This window comes from Erithacus rubecula (genome assembly GCF_903797595.1).
Source record: "Erithacus rubecula genome assembly, chromosome: 1".
NCBI classification, from domain to species: domain Eukaryota; kingdom Metazoa; phylum Chordata; class Aves; order Passeriformes; family Muscicapidae; genus Erithacus; species Erithacus rubecula.
The window spans coordinates 76,812,355-76,826,918 of record NC_136658.1 but is presented as its reverse complement, the minus strand read 5'-3'; the positions used below and the strand labels follow the sequence as shown (position 1 = coordinate 76,826,918).

General features: G+C 38.4%; 1 protein-coding gene across 1 annotated transcript in view; it reads right to left on the bottom strand.

Annotated features, from left to right (window-relative positions):
- ATP8A2 (ATPase phospholipid transporting 8A2) overlaps nt 1–14,564 on the bottom strand; it is a gene marked incomplete at its 5' end in the record, with an annotated part of 312,234 nt that overhangs the window by 126,816 nt on the left and 170,854 nt on the right. The window lies entirely within an intron of this gene.

Genomic DNA, 14,564 nt, shown 5'->3' with positions numbered 1-14,564 from the left:
CAGTACAACTTGTGCCACCCTAATGACAATCTGTCATCCTTCAGGAATTCCCCAGATGTCAGGTTTTGGATATTACTGAATAAATTATTTAGTGCACTGAAACACTATGGAATAAGATCTTTCTATATTCAGGTGCATTACGCTTTTATATTCTTTGGGAATGAGAGTGGGTTTAAGCACATGTCCAAAAACTTGCAGACAGGCAAACAGCCTTGACAGATAATGTGTCACCAGAGCACAGAAATTTGAAAAAAGTATGAAACTACCCCAATTCTTCCCCAAAGAGTTAGTATAGTATTTCCCTCCTAATTTAAGTGACTACAAAAAACAAATGGTACTGAAGGTCAGTTTTCTGGTGTCGACCAACCAGATGGCCTTTTGACAAAACTGTCTTCCAACATTAAATCAATATCATTTAAAGAACATGCACATCTCCTAGAAAAAACCAAAATGTAGTATCTTCAAGCTCTTCTTGACCTTTATGTCAGTAGTTTACCGTAAACTTTATACTACTATGTAAAGCAGGTGCCAGTACACCAGAAAAGTGGCCACAAATGACTTGTTGCCACAAAGTTATCATTCTAGGAAAAAAGGAAACAGTGAGATGGCTGAATTTTTTAATTTTCTTTCCAGCAACACCAAGTAGGAACATTAAATACTCATACCATAGAGGCAATTCATTTGGCTGTATCAGATTAATTTCCCTAAGGCTACAAATATAATTTAGAAGATTTTATTCATATTATAAGATTCAGTAAATTATTCTTGTTTCAGGTTTCAGGAAATAACCACCACAAATTGAAATACTGAAAATATTAATTGCAGTATGCTTGTTCTACTCTATTCCTTTTAAATTTTTATTAGCAACTGATTTCTTTTAAAGATGAGGAATACAGGGAATTACCAAGTCTGACACACTGCAACTATAGTCTCCTGTTGTACATACAATGGGGATTTCAAAATAGTTTGGGAGCAGAGTAATGCAAACATAGAAATACCTCCTCTTTGAGAAATACATCAAGGATACAAAAAGATGTGTATCCAAGGGATTCAGTCCAAAATGCTTTTCAGGAAATAGCTGAAATTCACTAATCATTGATAGAATATGCTAAGCTATTAATTCTCAGATGGAACTGTGATAGACTTCCAGCTGTTCGCAGCACTAAGGAGAGACCTGTATGTCTGTTTGAATTTTGGTGCTACTACTACAACTTGTTGGGTTTTTTTCCCTGCTCGTCTTCCCCAAAACAATGAAATAGCTGTGACTGACAACTTTTATAAAGGCACCTTTCTGCTTTACAGCATACATTAAACATTTTTATGGCTGGTAAAGCAAGACACCTTTAGGTGGTGAACACAAAACATGCACATTCAATACTGAAGGAAGCCTATTATTGTTTGGAAGGAAAAAACCTACGAGCACAACAGAGCAACATGTACATTTCTAAGACAATGTCTTAAACCTCTAATTCTCTGATGTAGCTGCAATCCATCTCAGAGGATATAGCAGTGAGCACCTGAACAATGCTGGTATTACCCCAAATTATTTTGCATGACTTCCTAGAACAGTCTGGCAAAAAAACAGGTACCTCATGATTTTGGTGACACTGCTGCATGAGCCAGGCACTCAGCAAGGAAAGTATACAACCCTCAAAATTTACACCAGCTCTGCAAGTGTTGACAAGAGACAGTAAGACTTGTTAAATTTTATTTTTTACAGGGTTATCTCACAAGATTGTTCTCAGTACCAAACTCCAAAAGACAAGACCAGGACAACTTCGTATTTGCAATGGGAGCAGGAACTATTTTAATGCAATAAATAGCCATTTTTAAGGATATCATTCCTCATACACTGTTAAGCAGGCAGCTATCTGTCAAAACTGTTTTTTAAAATGAGAGACATACTCACTACAGGTGTTTATGTGACTAATGCCAGTGGGGGTGAGGGAAATAAGTGAAGCCTGGCAGGCAAAAATCTGTTTGTCCCATTTATTAGAATTAAATAGTAATTGCCTCTGTTCAAACAGAAGAGAGCAGACATTTGCTGCCCACCAGAGTGGATTTCAGCTATACCTCCAAATGGAGAAATATGATAGTTAAAGTTTTATCTATCTTCATTATTTTTAATGTGACAGCAGATGTAGGAGTACTTCTAAACTTCATATTATAGAAATGTGTGCAGCAGCAACTTTCCTTACAAATGAGAAACTTAACCTTGGGCTCACAACCCCAAGTAGAGTTTATTGTACCCAGCACTTGTATCATTTATTGCTGCTTTGGAGCTGCAATAAAGATGTGCAGATTTATATTTTCACAAGAAGGCAATAACACATTTAGTAATGAATCTCAAGTGGATACCAATGTGGGTAAAGGGAGAATCATGACACGATTCCCCACTGACATACCAGTAAAACAAATAGGAAGACAGAATCAGTCAACACAACCAAAACACTCACCCAAGAAACCAGAGTCAGTCACCAACACACAGGTTATGATGCAGTCAGATACATGAAGAGTGACAGGCAATGAGCAGCAGAATTGTGCTGAGTTTCTCAAGAAGAGATCTCTCAGATCATCCTAATTTACTGATCTGGCAACCTGCTCTACAGGGAACAAAGTCATGCTTAAAAAAAAAAAAAAAAAAGAAAAAAGAAAATCAAGCTTTTGGGCAGAGAAACTTTCATGCTCATGAGTAGCTCCCAGTGAGAATGGTTATTCTAATGATGAGCAGGAATAAATCTCAATCATTAGAAACAATGTAGGTACCAGCAGTGTATTTGGGTGCCAAAATCAGCATGCTAAAAGTTCCCTTATTCTGTGTGTTATTCTTTTTAAAATGCAAACAAGGTAAAGACTTCATTGCTGAAGAGACAACAGCTGCTCTCCTCAAGAAGGGAGGTAAGTGAAAAGGGAGAGCTTTGTGCCTATCCAAATGCCACCTCCCCTCCCCCACAACCAAACTGGGCTTTACAAACCCCACAGAGACCCTTTACAGACCACCAACACATACTCCCCTTCCTTAACTAAGTCCAAGAAAGGAAGGTTTGCCAGACTTACTTGTAACTTTTTACATCCCCAAAAGCCCAATACATAAGGATTTCCAATACTAATCCATATTTCAAAATGTTCCATTTTCATTCTCATGCCTTCCCCACAATGCTTTCTCAGCACTATCAGTCAGTTTGAAGAGAAGGCAACTCTCATGTCTGGCATCCCTTGAAGTACTGTCCTGGTTTTAGGCAACACTCCTTTTTCTTACTCTAGATTTACTGCTCCTACCTTCTTATTTCAACTCAGCATAAATCAGGGGCTGCTTAAAAAGTAGTAGTAACTGCTTCCAGAGAAATAAAGTCTGCCAGAACTTTCTCTACTATCATTTTATCACTCCTCCATTGCAGAAATAGCTTATATTTTAGCACAAACCAGCTCCTCCTTGTTGCCCAGATGGCCTAACACACATTCTTAAAGATTTCCACATACATACACCCCTCAAATCCCACGCCATAAAATCCGATAATCGTGCATACATTTTCCTAAAACAACACTCTCTGATGCATTCACAGTTTTTGAGAAATGACAGCTTCTTTATGCACATCAACAGTATGTGACTGGCATAGGGAAAGGTGGTTTTTTTTTGTTCAGTACATCTTTGGGATCAACTACCACTTTTCAACTTCCATCCCTCCTCTTCCCCAGATCCGTGTTTGGAATGTCTTTGAGTAAAAGATACCCTGACAGCCCAAAAGGGAAAAATTGTTTCATTATAAGTTTCCAAGCAGTTATGCCACGGAGATTACTAGGGATATCATGAAAACCAATCAATGCCCTTCATTTGCTCTACCTCTCCAACTTTTTTGCCTTTTCCTCAGATATACACAAGCAAAGGCTCCCATCTTAGCTTACTAAAATAACATGTAAAGTCTAACAAAAGCCTATACCTCTCTCAGAAGAGCTGGTCCTTTCTCCTGTCCAAGGGCTCCTGTGTACATCAGGAAGGTCATCTGGCTGAATTCTAACCTTAAAGAGCCCATCTGCAGCTGTGCAAACACTCTTGCCTTGGCAAGGAGGAGAGAAAGAACACACCCCTGGGGAGACATGAAGATCAGACTGCCATTTTCAACAGCAGTGCACGTTCACATTGGATTAAAGCACAGCCCAGCTGTGGATTCAAGTGATGGTGAAAGCACAGCCCAGGGACAGGTACAGCAACATCCACGACACAGCAGGAGGGGCTGGGACCTTCTGAGGGAAGTGGGACCTTGGAGGTGAGCACTGCACAAAGCTCCCAGTGGAGAAAGCTGCAAGAAGGTGGCGTGGTACCACCAACACAGACTGCAGCAGACAAACAAAGACAAATAATGCCACTACAGAAGCCACAGCTTAAAATTTCCTAGATATCAGGCATTTACATATTCAACAACAGTAAACAAAAAAAAAAACCACACAGGGGAAAGTGGAGCAATTCAACAGTCTATCCCTATACTGTCCATTAATCAGGAGATATTAATGGGCATAAACACATTTCCAAGTAATACAAAGTCACACACATCATTTTTAAGGCTAATGAATACAAGCTGACACAAAGCACAGGTTGAGTGTCACATTGCTTTGCTGCTCCAGACACCTGTCACTCCTTGACAACAAAAGGGAGCAAAGGTCAAGACACTGTTAGCAAAATGAAAAGGGAGACTCACTTTTCTACCAAAATTAAACTTGACAGGAACCATCATCACAAATAATGCTGAGAGGTTCAGGTGTTACTGACTACTGAAGGTTTCAGGTTATACTGCTATTGAGCTGTGTATGTATTTTAGTCAGTTACCATTAATGAAATCAATCTGCACTGTCATTTACTAAAAAAAATAGCATTATTTGGGGTTGGATGAGAAAACACAGTATTGGATTTCTTTTCTAACATATATAGTATTAATTCAGTTCATAATATATACTTTGTCTGAATCCCTGCAGAAGCTAGATACAGCTAAGGCTAATATATTTCATCTCCTTCCTTTCCAAATGCATTCATGAAAAAGCAATTAAGGAAAGAAATCCAGAAATAAGAAAGTAAGCAAAATAATTTTGTCACGTTTAAAAGCTGGCAGACCAAGTTTTGACCTTCTTCACTCTTCCGAAAGCAGGAAGCCACCAGTGGTACTTTGTCTTGATTGAACAGAAACAGATTGTAACATATACCAAAACATGCATCAAGAACACTTAGCTCTTGTTTTGGTCCACAGAATGGGCCCCTCTGCCTTTTGGAGTATAGTTTTGGGGTTTTAGCTTAAGCCCATGATTACTGACATTTATGTTCCATATTTAAGTACACCCACAATCATGTGTTAACAAGATGGTTGCCTCAGTCTGTAAGTATTAGTCCTGAATCTCCTCTCCCTTGTCTGACATAGACCTCATTACACTGGGCTGTGAATCTTGGCTCAAAAAATACCAAGAAACCCCATTGCTCCAGGATGTCTTTATTCCACAGCAGTTATACTTAAATTGCAATGGCTCATGAAAGGAAACAGGTTCAAAACAGTGAGAAAGAGGAGAAGTAACAAGATCACATTATGAATTGTGAATGGAGTATCAGGGTCAGGAGCTACAACTAATCAATTTTTGACATTTTCTCGGTAAAGAGAATTGGATAACTCAAAACTAATACTATCAGTAAATAGTGTAATTTGCTATTTCTAGTGCATTTTAACATGTTCTAAATGATTTTGCTGAAAAGAGACAGAGGAGATGCAAGGATTTATGAAAAGCAATTACACACTCTATTGAGCACAGAAGTAACCAGAAGCATGTCAACAGCCATAGCTGTCTGCAAGGACTCAACATCTCAGTACAGAGGGAAAAGATAACCTGTTTTGGACAGGTTACTCAAAGCTTTCACACCTGCTGGGGACTGTCACACAGCCCAATGCCTCACAATGCCTATTCAGGTAAGTGACACAGGATTCCCACATCGGAAGGGAGACTCCCAAGGGCACTGAGTGACAACACTTTTTTTTAACATTCCTAGCCACAGAGTTCAATCTCCTGACAGGGTCAAATTCAGTCAAACCACTGAACTGGTTTTACAGTAGAAGAGGCTGTAAAAGCACATTGGAAAACACCACCTATGCTGCTCCAGATTTACTCTAGATACTGATCATGGAAGACACAGTATAGTTTTTACCTCTGACTCTGCTACAGTAAAAAATTTGGTTCAAGATGGTGAACTTGGGCAAATAAACACTCCAAAGCTATACTCCAGATTTTTTTCTCTGACAAACTAAGACACATTTTATTTTAAATCCTTCACACGCCTTTAAACTAGGTTACAGATGCCTTTTATGCCTCCCAAGATAAAACAATCTCTAGTGGTTAATTAGTGAAACTGGATAAAGGTATTTTTATCATTAGAGCTCATCCAAGTAAAATGGCAAAATTATTTTCTAGCAGCATTTAAAAATGGAATCTGTATTCAGTTAAATTTTTTCTCTGTTCCAGCTTCGTTGGGTCATGAGCACATAAACCTAAGAAACCTCAAAATAATCAGGACCAGCTCAGTTCATTATACATACACTGGAAAGAAATTCTATATTCCAAAAATCTGGTGACCCTACATTCCTAAGCTAGCATTCAGAAGGATTTTGGAGTTGTCTATAAAGCGATATTAAGACACCAGGAGTTATTAATTCATTGATTGCATGCATCTGTAGTAAGACAACCCCTTAGAAAATCTGATCTTTAAAAACATACTCCAGCAGTGCCTCCAAAGATGCCAGGAAAATGCCCTTATCAACAATCACAAAGGAAAAGTTGCCAATGAGACTGCTGTTGGAGCTCAGGTAAAATTAGCTTTTTGCTTAACTTGCCAAGAACGAAGAGGCAAAGTATGAGTAAAATGCTTCAAGATGATAAAACTGAACACAAACCAGAATGTTTCAGTCTTATAATTAAGTCTCTTACACTCAAAAAATACCATGCTGTAGCCTGACCTTACTGCTGGCAAGCAGCTGGCAGCCAGGCAAACTTCCTTCAGTTCAGCAAGGGAAATGCAGCCCACACAGACCAGCACTTCTTGTGCTCACACAATATCCTAGCATGTGGCTTGGAAAAAATAAACTCATTTTATTTCCAAATAACTGTCTGTAAAGTAGAAAATGCAATTACTATTTGGTCACTTCAGTGAGACTGCTCACAGGCAAGCCATCACACATTTCCAGAAGCTAGGTTTCACACTGTGAAATTGCACAAAAACATGCCTTACTGTGAATCAGTATTATACCTTGTTTGCAGCATTTCCAAACCCACTGCCAGGTTGAAAATTGTTCTACAAAGAGCTGTGCAAAAAGAATTGCAGCAACCTCCTTTTTACACCTAGGCTAAGTAGTGTTTTTAAATACAGTAACATCTGAGTTTAACTGCAGCAGATACAGCTAATTGAGTAGAAGTAATCCTGCTTTTCTCTCCTCCAGAAGACTGAAATCTCCCAAGCTGTATTTAAGTAACAGAACAGACTGACAGTCCTGGCAGGTTCCTTCCACCTCAGCTTATTCTACGATTCCATGAAAGGTAAGATGCTGTAGAAATGTATTTTGAAGATTGCTATTTAGAGCAATGAGGTACAGGCAGAAATGGAGAAACCTCATATCTTCAGCATGACAGCCCCATGGCTTATCTAGCAGAAGGCAAAACAAACAAAAAACCCTGCTCCACATATGCAATATGCATAGGACCCTACTTTGCTCTCAGTTATTCCCATGCAGATGAGGAATGAAATGGACCAAAGGAAGTCCATTTATAGGGATACAGGCCAGAAAGAAAACCAGCACACAAAGGATATATTTGTTAATAGGTGTATTACCATATATGCATCAATACATCTGCAGTGTCGGATTTTAAAAAACTCTCTCAAAATCACCCCTTCAGTGCAGAACAGCATTGCTAAACTCAGCATTCAAGTGCTAAGCACAAGTAACTCCATTGTATGGTTTATTTATACTTTCAACACCAATACAAACTTGAAATTAAGCATTCTCTGTACCAACAAGTAATGTCATGTGCACTGAATTAGCCTAGATGAAAGCATTATTTATTTAAAAAATATTTTTTATTAAAACAAGGGGTTATCCAATACTAAGCCAGAGCAGTCAATGGTTTTCAAGTCAATGCTCAAGGCCATAAGAGGAGTTATATTTAACGTGAAAACTTTTAGCTTTTGGAAAGAAAGCTGGGCTGAAATTATCAACAATGAACTCTTTAATTTCAAAGCTGGTTTTGTGATTAAAAAAACCTAGGCTTGGATTTTCCTAACTTTTGTAACACAGGTTTATCTTCCCTAGTAAAAGCTTCTTCACATTAGGCTCTCCCTCTCTTCTAAACATGAACTTGCATTTTTATTGGTGACATAATTAAAGTAAAAAAACATGTACTGATGAACTTTGAAGAACACATTGTTCTGGAGATGACACACTGAACGTCCTCTAATTTAGACAACATTATCATTGCTTTGATATATGCCCACCAATCTAAGATTTTTCACACCAAAAAAAGCATACATTTTACCAAGGTGGAGAGGAAATCACTGTGCCATTCATATTCCTCTTATGCAAATGCACACAACAAATTGATCCAGGTACTCAGCATACTCTGTGTTCAATAAAATACCAGAATAGATCTCTTCTTGAAGTGTGTACTGAACCTGATGGGCATTTCACCTAGAGATTTTGTGACCATGCAAAGGAACTGGATTTATCCTTTATAATATCTAGAGTGTCAAAAAATTACAGATTATGTTGATTGCAGGGTGTAATCAAGGCAGTGCTCTTAAATTCAGAGCAATGCTGACAGTTCCATCAGGAACTTAGAAAAAAATCAAACCCAGCCATTACATAGCTGTGCCAATTTGATTTTCTGGGAAGATGGACTGCACTCTCACGATTGACTGTGCATAGCACTACAAAAAGAAAGGAAAATTAGCACGGATTTATCTTCATGACTGACTCCTTGTAAACCCTTGGGATTAACATGCTCAATTAGGAAGCCAAAAAACAAGTCAATAATAGATTAAGGTTGATGAGATCAGCCTATACACAATGCTGAATTTCTTCAGAAAAGAGGGGGGTTGAAATACAGAATAAATTGTCAGTAGCAGCATATAAACCAGGTCCTGTAAAGAATTCAGATATATATTTTAATACATTGCAAAGCACTATCTGGACAATTTTGGATTAGATTGGAAAATTGTATTTTACAATATTTCAAGAACTTTGGCAGGCTCCTTGTAGAATCTGTTTCCTCAAACTACTGCTACTAAAGAATGTTCTCTCGAATTGGAGCCTGCAATCAGCTTTTTTAGTGGGCAGGAAGGAGATAGTGTTCTGTGTTGCACTAGGTCTTCTCCATGTTAAACCTGTGTACAAGGCTGATGAAGAGTGCAAGAGAAAAATAAACACGTATGTAAGACCTGTTTCTCCACAAATTATCAAAATACAATGCTGAGTTTCACAAGCTTTGTTCCTCACACTGTGTTAATTCCTGTGTTTTCCATGTTTTCCAAGTTCTGTACAGATTTCTTGCAGGTACCTAATTTAAACCTGATACAAATCTTAAGGACATTGAATCCCACCTTTTCTCTACCTGATAGCACCTGTCCACAGAGAGCAAGTAATTATTCAGGATTTGTAAGCATTTGTGAGAATCCAAGTCTAGATTCCCAAATGATATAACATGGAAGTCACACACACATTCCTCCTTGGCTTCACCATGATAAGAGCATTGTGCTAAGCTTACCACACTGAGTACATGCACAGAAGTAACAATTATTGAATACCTACTGGCATTTGAAGTATTTGAATAGGCAACTGAATAATTTGAATAAGAAGACAAGACCCCTAGCAGCCCTTGTTCTTGTTACCCTTGTTAGAAAGTTTTGCAAGCAGATGTTCATATCCTTAATTCAACACTGGGGGAAAAGACTGCTCTTATTTTTTAAGAAAGCTGCTTTATATGTCAACAGTTATAGCACTTCAGTCCTCAACTTACTGCAAAAATCCCCATGTTTAAGGTTTTCTATTGCCTGGCTGTTACCTAAGAATGGCAAAGTCAGCTGGAAACAGAAAGCACAGAGATTTGGAAAAGTCAGATCATATAAATCAGGGATAAGCACATAGAAGCATTAGAGCTGTATACTTTTTAGTACCATAACAGATACACTCATTTCTGCCTACCATTTGGAGAAAAGAGTTGAAATTCCCATGCCTGCTTTCCATATTTTTTAAAATACCTGTTGTGTTTGATGGGAAAGCAAGAAAACAGGAAAAAACAAATGCAAGGTCTCATGCAGCAACATTTCATGTGTGCTTTTGCAGCCTGTGCTATCAGCTTGTCTGAAGTGGTAACCACTAACAGCATGTGCAGCACTTAACACCTCTCACTGCCAGACCTTGCTGACTCACAAAATCACCTCTTATTTAAAAGGATGGTTCTCTTGGCATTGTGCTTACTCAGAGCTTTTGCAACTTGGAGATCCAGCTCTAGCAGAAAAATTTGATCTTGGTGTTTTGTTTAGTATGTTTCTCTTGTTTAACACTGCTTACAGATTAGACTTCACTTTCAGCATCTACAAAGAAACAGCTTTCTAATCAAAGCTTGCAATTTATCTCTGGATTCTTAAAGTAGAAATTAAAATTATGCTGTAACCAAGGTATGCACATTATACTCTCCCCTTCCCACTTGCCATTGACTTCTCTGTCATGGCCCTACACTGCCAGACCTTGACACTGGGGCCATCTATTCCCACCCTGGACTCATTCATCAATATATAATAGAAAAGTGCTTCATATTAAATATGTTTCAAAAAACCAACATGCTCCAGTGAAGTACTGAGCACATTTTTCCTGCACACTGAGTTGGCCTGAAAGCTATCTTCCATGCTACTGTTTCCAAAGAACCATTCCCAAAGGTCCTGAACTCTTACCTGATATTTCTGATACCACCTTTGATCTTGCTGTGTTTCTACTTCTCCGAGCATGACATGAAAGCAACATTCCTGTATTCTTTTACATTTGAAATCAGCTATATTTCAAAGCTCTGATGTCAACAGGACAACTTTATATCATCTCCAGTTAAATATATCTGCTCAACAGATGTGAAATAGATCTTTTGTTTCACTACTCAGTTTGAAGCCAGCTATATAAGTAATCGAACAAAATGGTATTTTGTGAGTGTGTCCATTTGACTTGTCTGTCAAATGTTTAAAAGCTGAAACCTTGTCACTGATCTTCCACCTCAGGAAAATGCTGAATGGTTGGCTTTCCTTAGAAATGGATTTAGTGCACACTCTGGTGCATGCAGACATGGGAAATATAGGAATGGATACCAAAGAGAGGGTTTTATATTTGCATTTCATCCCTGCAGCCATCTCAGTAGCTTTCCATGTAGGTTCCCCTGCAGCTCTTAGGACAGACCCAGCATGGATAGTCAAGTCTGGGGAAGAAGCAGCAATTAATCTGTCAACCAGCTCTGTGGATGGAAAGGCTAGATTCTGCACCCCTTCTGCACACCTTATGGTGAGTCCATAAGTAAGGGAACCTCAACCTAAAGCACCTTGGCAACAGTGATAGACAAGGGTTCAGGAGTCTGGCTAATAATCACACCAAAACAACTTGAATTTTCAGGATCTGCTACTCTTTGTGCTTTTTATTTATACTTCACTTAGCTTTGTATTTTCAAAAATCAAGGGGAGAAATCAAGGAACAGCAGGAAGACAGGGATGAAGAAATGCTAAAGGAGAGACCAGGATAGAGAAAGGACAGGAAGAGATCTTCCAGCTGTTATGCCAAGACAAAATCTTCTCAGATTTCACTAAACAATTACTTTGACGACTTAAAAATTCACCTTTTGAAAAATACTAGGAGGGCCTTTTCAAGAGAGGGAAAATAACACTCATCTCCATTGCATCTGCATTCACTAAACCACAAGGCCTGCTGTCTGCTATGTCACCTCTCTATCTCAATATGGGCACACATTTTCGTCATCAAAGCAACTGAAAACAGTTACTGGGCCTCCACCTCTCCACAAAGAATCAATCATTGCAGAAAGGCAAGCACCAGCCTTAACTCCACAGCACCTCCTAGGAGGAAAGCCCATGATGACAATTACCTGAGTATACTTTTCACAAAACCCCAAATATTATATTTTAACCCAGAAACTGAAAAAAATCTGGTAAATTTAACGTTTCAGAGAATGCAACACTTTGGATCCTCCAGGTTTAAGTGAACGTAAGTGGTACCAAGATGAACTTCTAATGTATGAAGGGTTTTAGTGTATCAACATTGGGATGCTAGGAAAAGAGATGGCAATATGCTCTTCTCAAGGATTTACCCTTGTTTAATTAAGTTAAATCTTAATGCCTTAACTTGCATGCCTCTGCAAGTTCTGTCCAGATGTTCTGCGTGTCAAGCTGGACCACCACCTCTTCCTTCTCTCTGGTATTTGCAAAGTATGAAGGAATGAAAGTTATGATGGCCCCAGTGCCTCTCTGCTGCAAGAGTCATTTATATAAGGCTTATATCTATTCCTCAGGTGTTAAAACTCCACTGAAATAAAACAGATACAAGTAACAAAGGTATAACTGGCAGTCATATTAATGAGGTGCTTTTTCATTCAACTGTATAAATATTTACATAGTACAATCCTTCTGAAGATACGTAGAAAGTAGCTCAAGTTCAAATCCCTTTTCCATTACTATGCTAAAAGGATATTCTCCACACACCATATATCCAAGCAGAAAGTATGGGTAAATATTAAACTCATCCAGAGCACTGGGAAGCAATCAGGAACACACCATATACACAAGCAACAATGCAGAAGTGCCAGGCATTTAACTACCATTCTCTCAAGCTGAAGGATTTATTCCCTTGTGGAGCACCTCTTTCATGAGCATCATTCCACAACACAAACTGATCAGCACTGCCAAACCTCACAGTACATACATAAAACAGCCTCTCTTTCTTTGTGGAAAGCTAAGGAGGGAATTAAAGATCTCTCTACCCTGTATCCCTAGGATACCAAAACTGGTGTCTCTTGGGTTTCCAGGCAATTTGACTGGTTTTACACAGTTTTGGAGAGGAAATTCCTGAAGGCTTCCAGTAAAGGAAGCTCACCAGGGAAAACCAAATTGAGCTCTTCCCATTGCTGGATGACAAGATTATTTCTGCCACTTCATCTTCCTTAAAGCTGCTCCCAACTTCTATGCAGCACAAGCACAGAGAGGTAACTGAGGTGCAGGGCTGCATCATATAAGACATTTTTCAGTGCTCAGGTGTTGGATGGAACTGACTTGTCCTCAGTCGTGGACATGAGGAGACACAAAAGGTCATTTGGCTCAGGACAGTGTGCAGAAAGAACTGAACACAGCATAAGACAGTAAAGAGAACCTCTGACCTCAAATTCTTAGAGCAGACTTGGGTTTTATGTATCATATAGAGATACTTGGCTAATAAAATTCCACCCTAGGGTAAAATAACTGAGCTACCTCAGGATGGAGGTCCCAGAGAACTTCACTTGCATTCAACTCTATGCACAGCTGCTTAAATGGGAAGGCATAATTTTGTCATACACCATTTGATGCAGAATTTAATTTACTTGTCAGACTATAGTAAAAGAAACAAAGACACATGGTGCTATACCAAGCTAGAAGGACTTGCAAAACTAATTTTCAAATAGAGAAAAGGATCCTAGCAGGAAATCAAGAAGTTGTGAGGCATTTTCTGAAAAGTTCAGGCAAAACCCCAGCAACAGCCAGCCATGCTCAGTAAGAAATACACTAGAAGAGTTCTTTTTAAAGCTTTTTATATTTTCTTTGACAATAATAAATACTGTTATTATCTCCAACAGCATGTAAAAACTTTTACTAAAACCATGATGTACAGGATAACAGCCAATTCAGAAATGGCACAGGAAAAGTGGGACAAGTCAGTGGACAATATTTTTTCTCTAACATCATACGCAGGAGATGATCAAACCCTGAAGGAGCTAGGAATAATGACCACTCTGATCATTATATGATTTACTGAATAGCAAACTATTACTCACCCACTATCTCCTCTAATTGATATAACTACCTGCCTAATTATAAATGTTAAAATTTTCTGTTAACCTCATTCATGGCTGCTCAACTGTACAAAGAAATAGAAAATCTAATATATATGCACATATATTAATAAAACTGATTAACATGGTGGAAATTGCTGTGCCAAGTGATCACTTAATACTCAACTGATCAAACCACTGACTTCAAGTTCCTTGACTATTTCTAACTAGGTAAAAGCACATTATAAAGTCCTTCCTGATACATCCTAAATTCAAGACTATATTCTGCAGCATGAGAACCACACTCCTCTCTTAAGCATGCTGAAATGGAATGGCAGTAACAGTATTCAGCCCTCTTTAAAAACAAGTTTCAGTACTTGACATCTCCCAGCAAATTATTTTCAAAATACAGTTATGTCTTAGTTATAAAATCAAATAACATGATTCATTTTGCAAATGAGTGTCATCTCTTTCTAATTTTG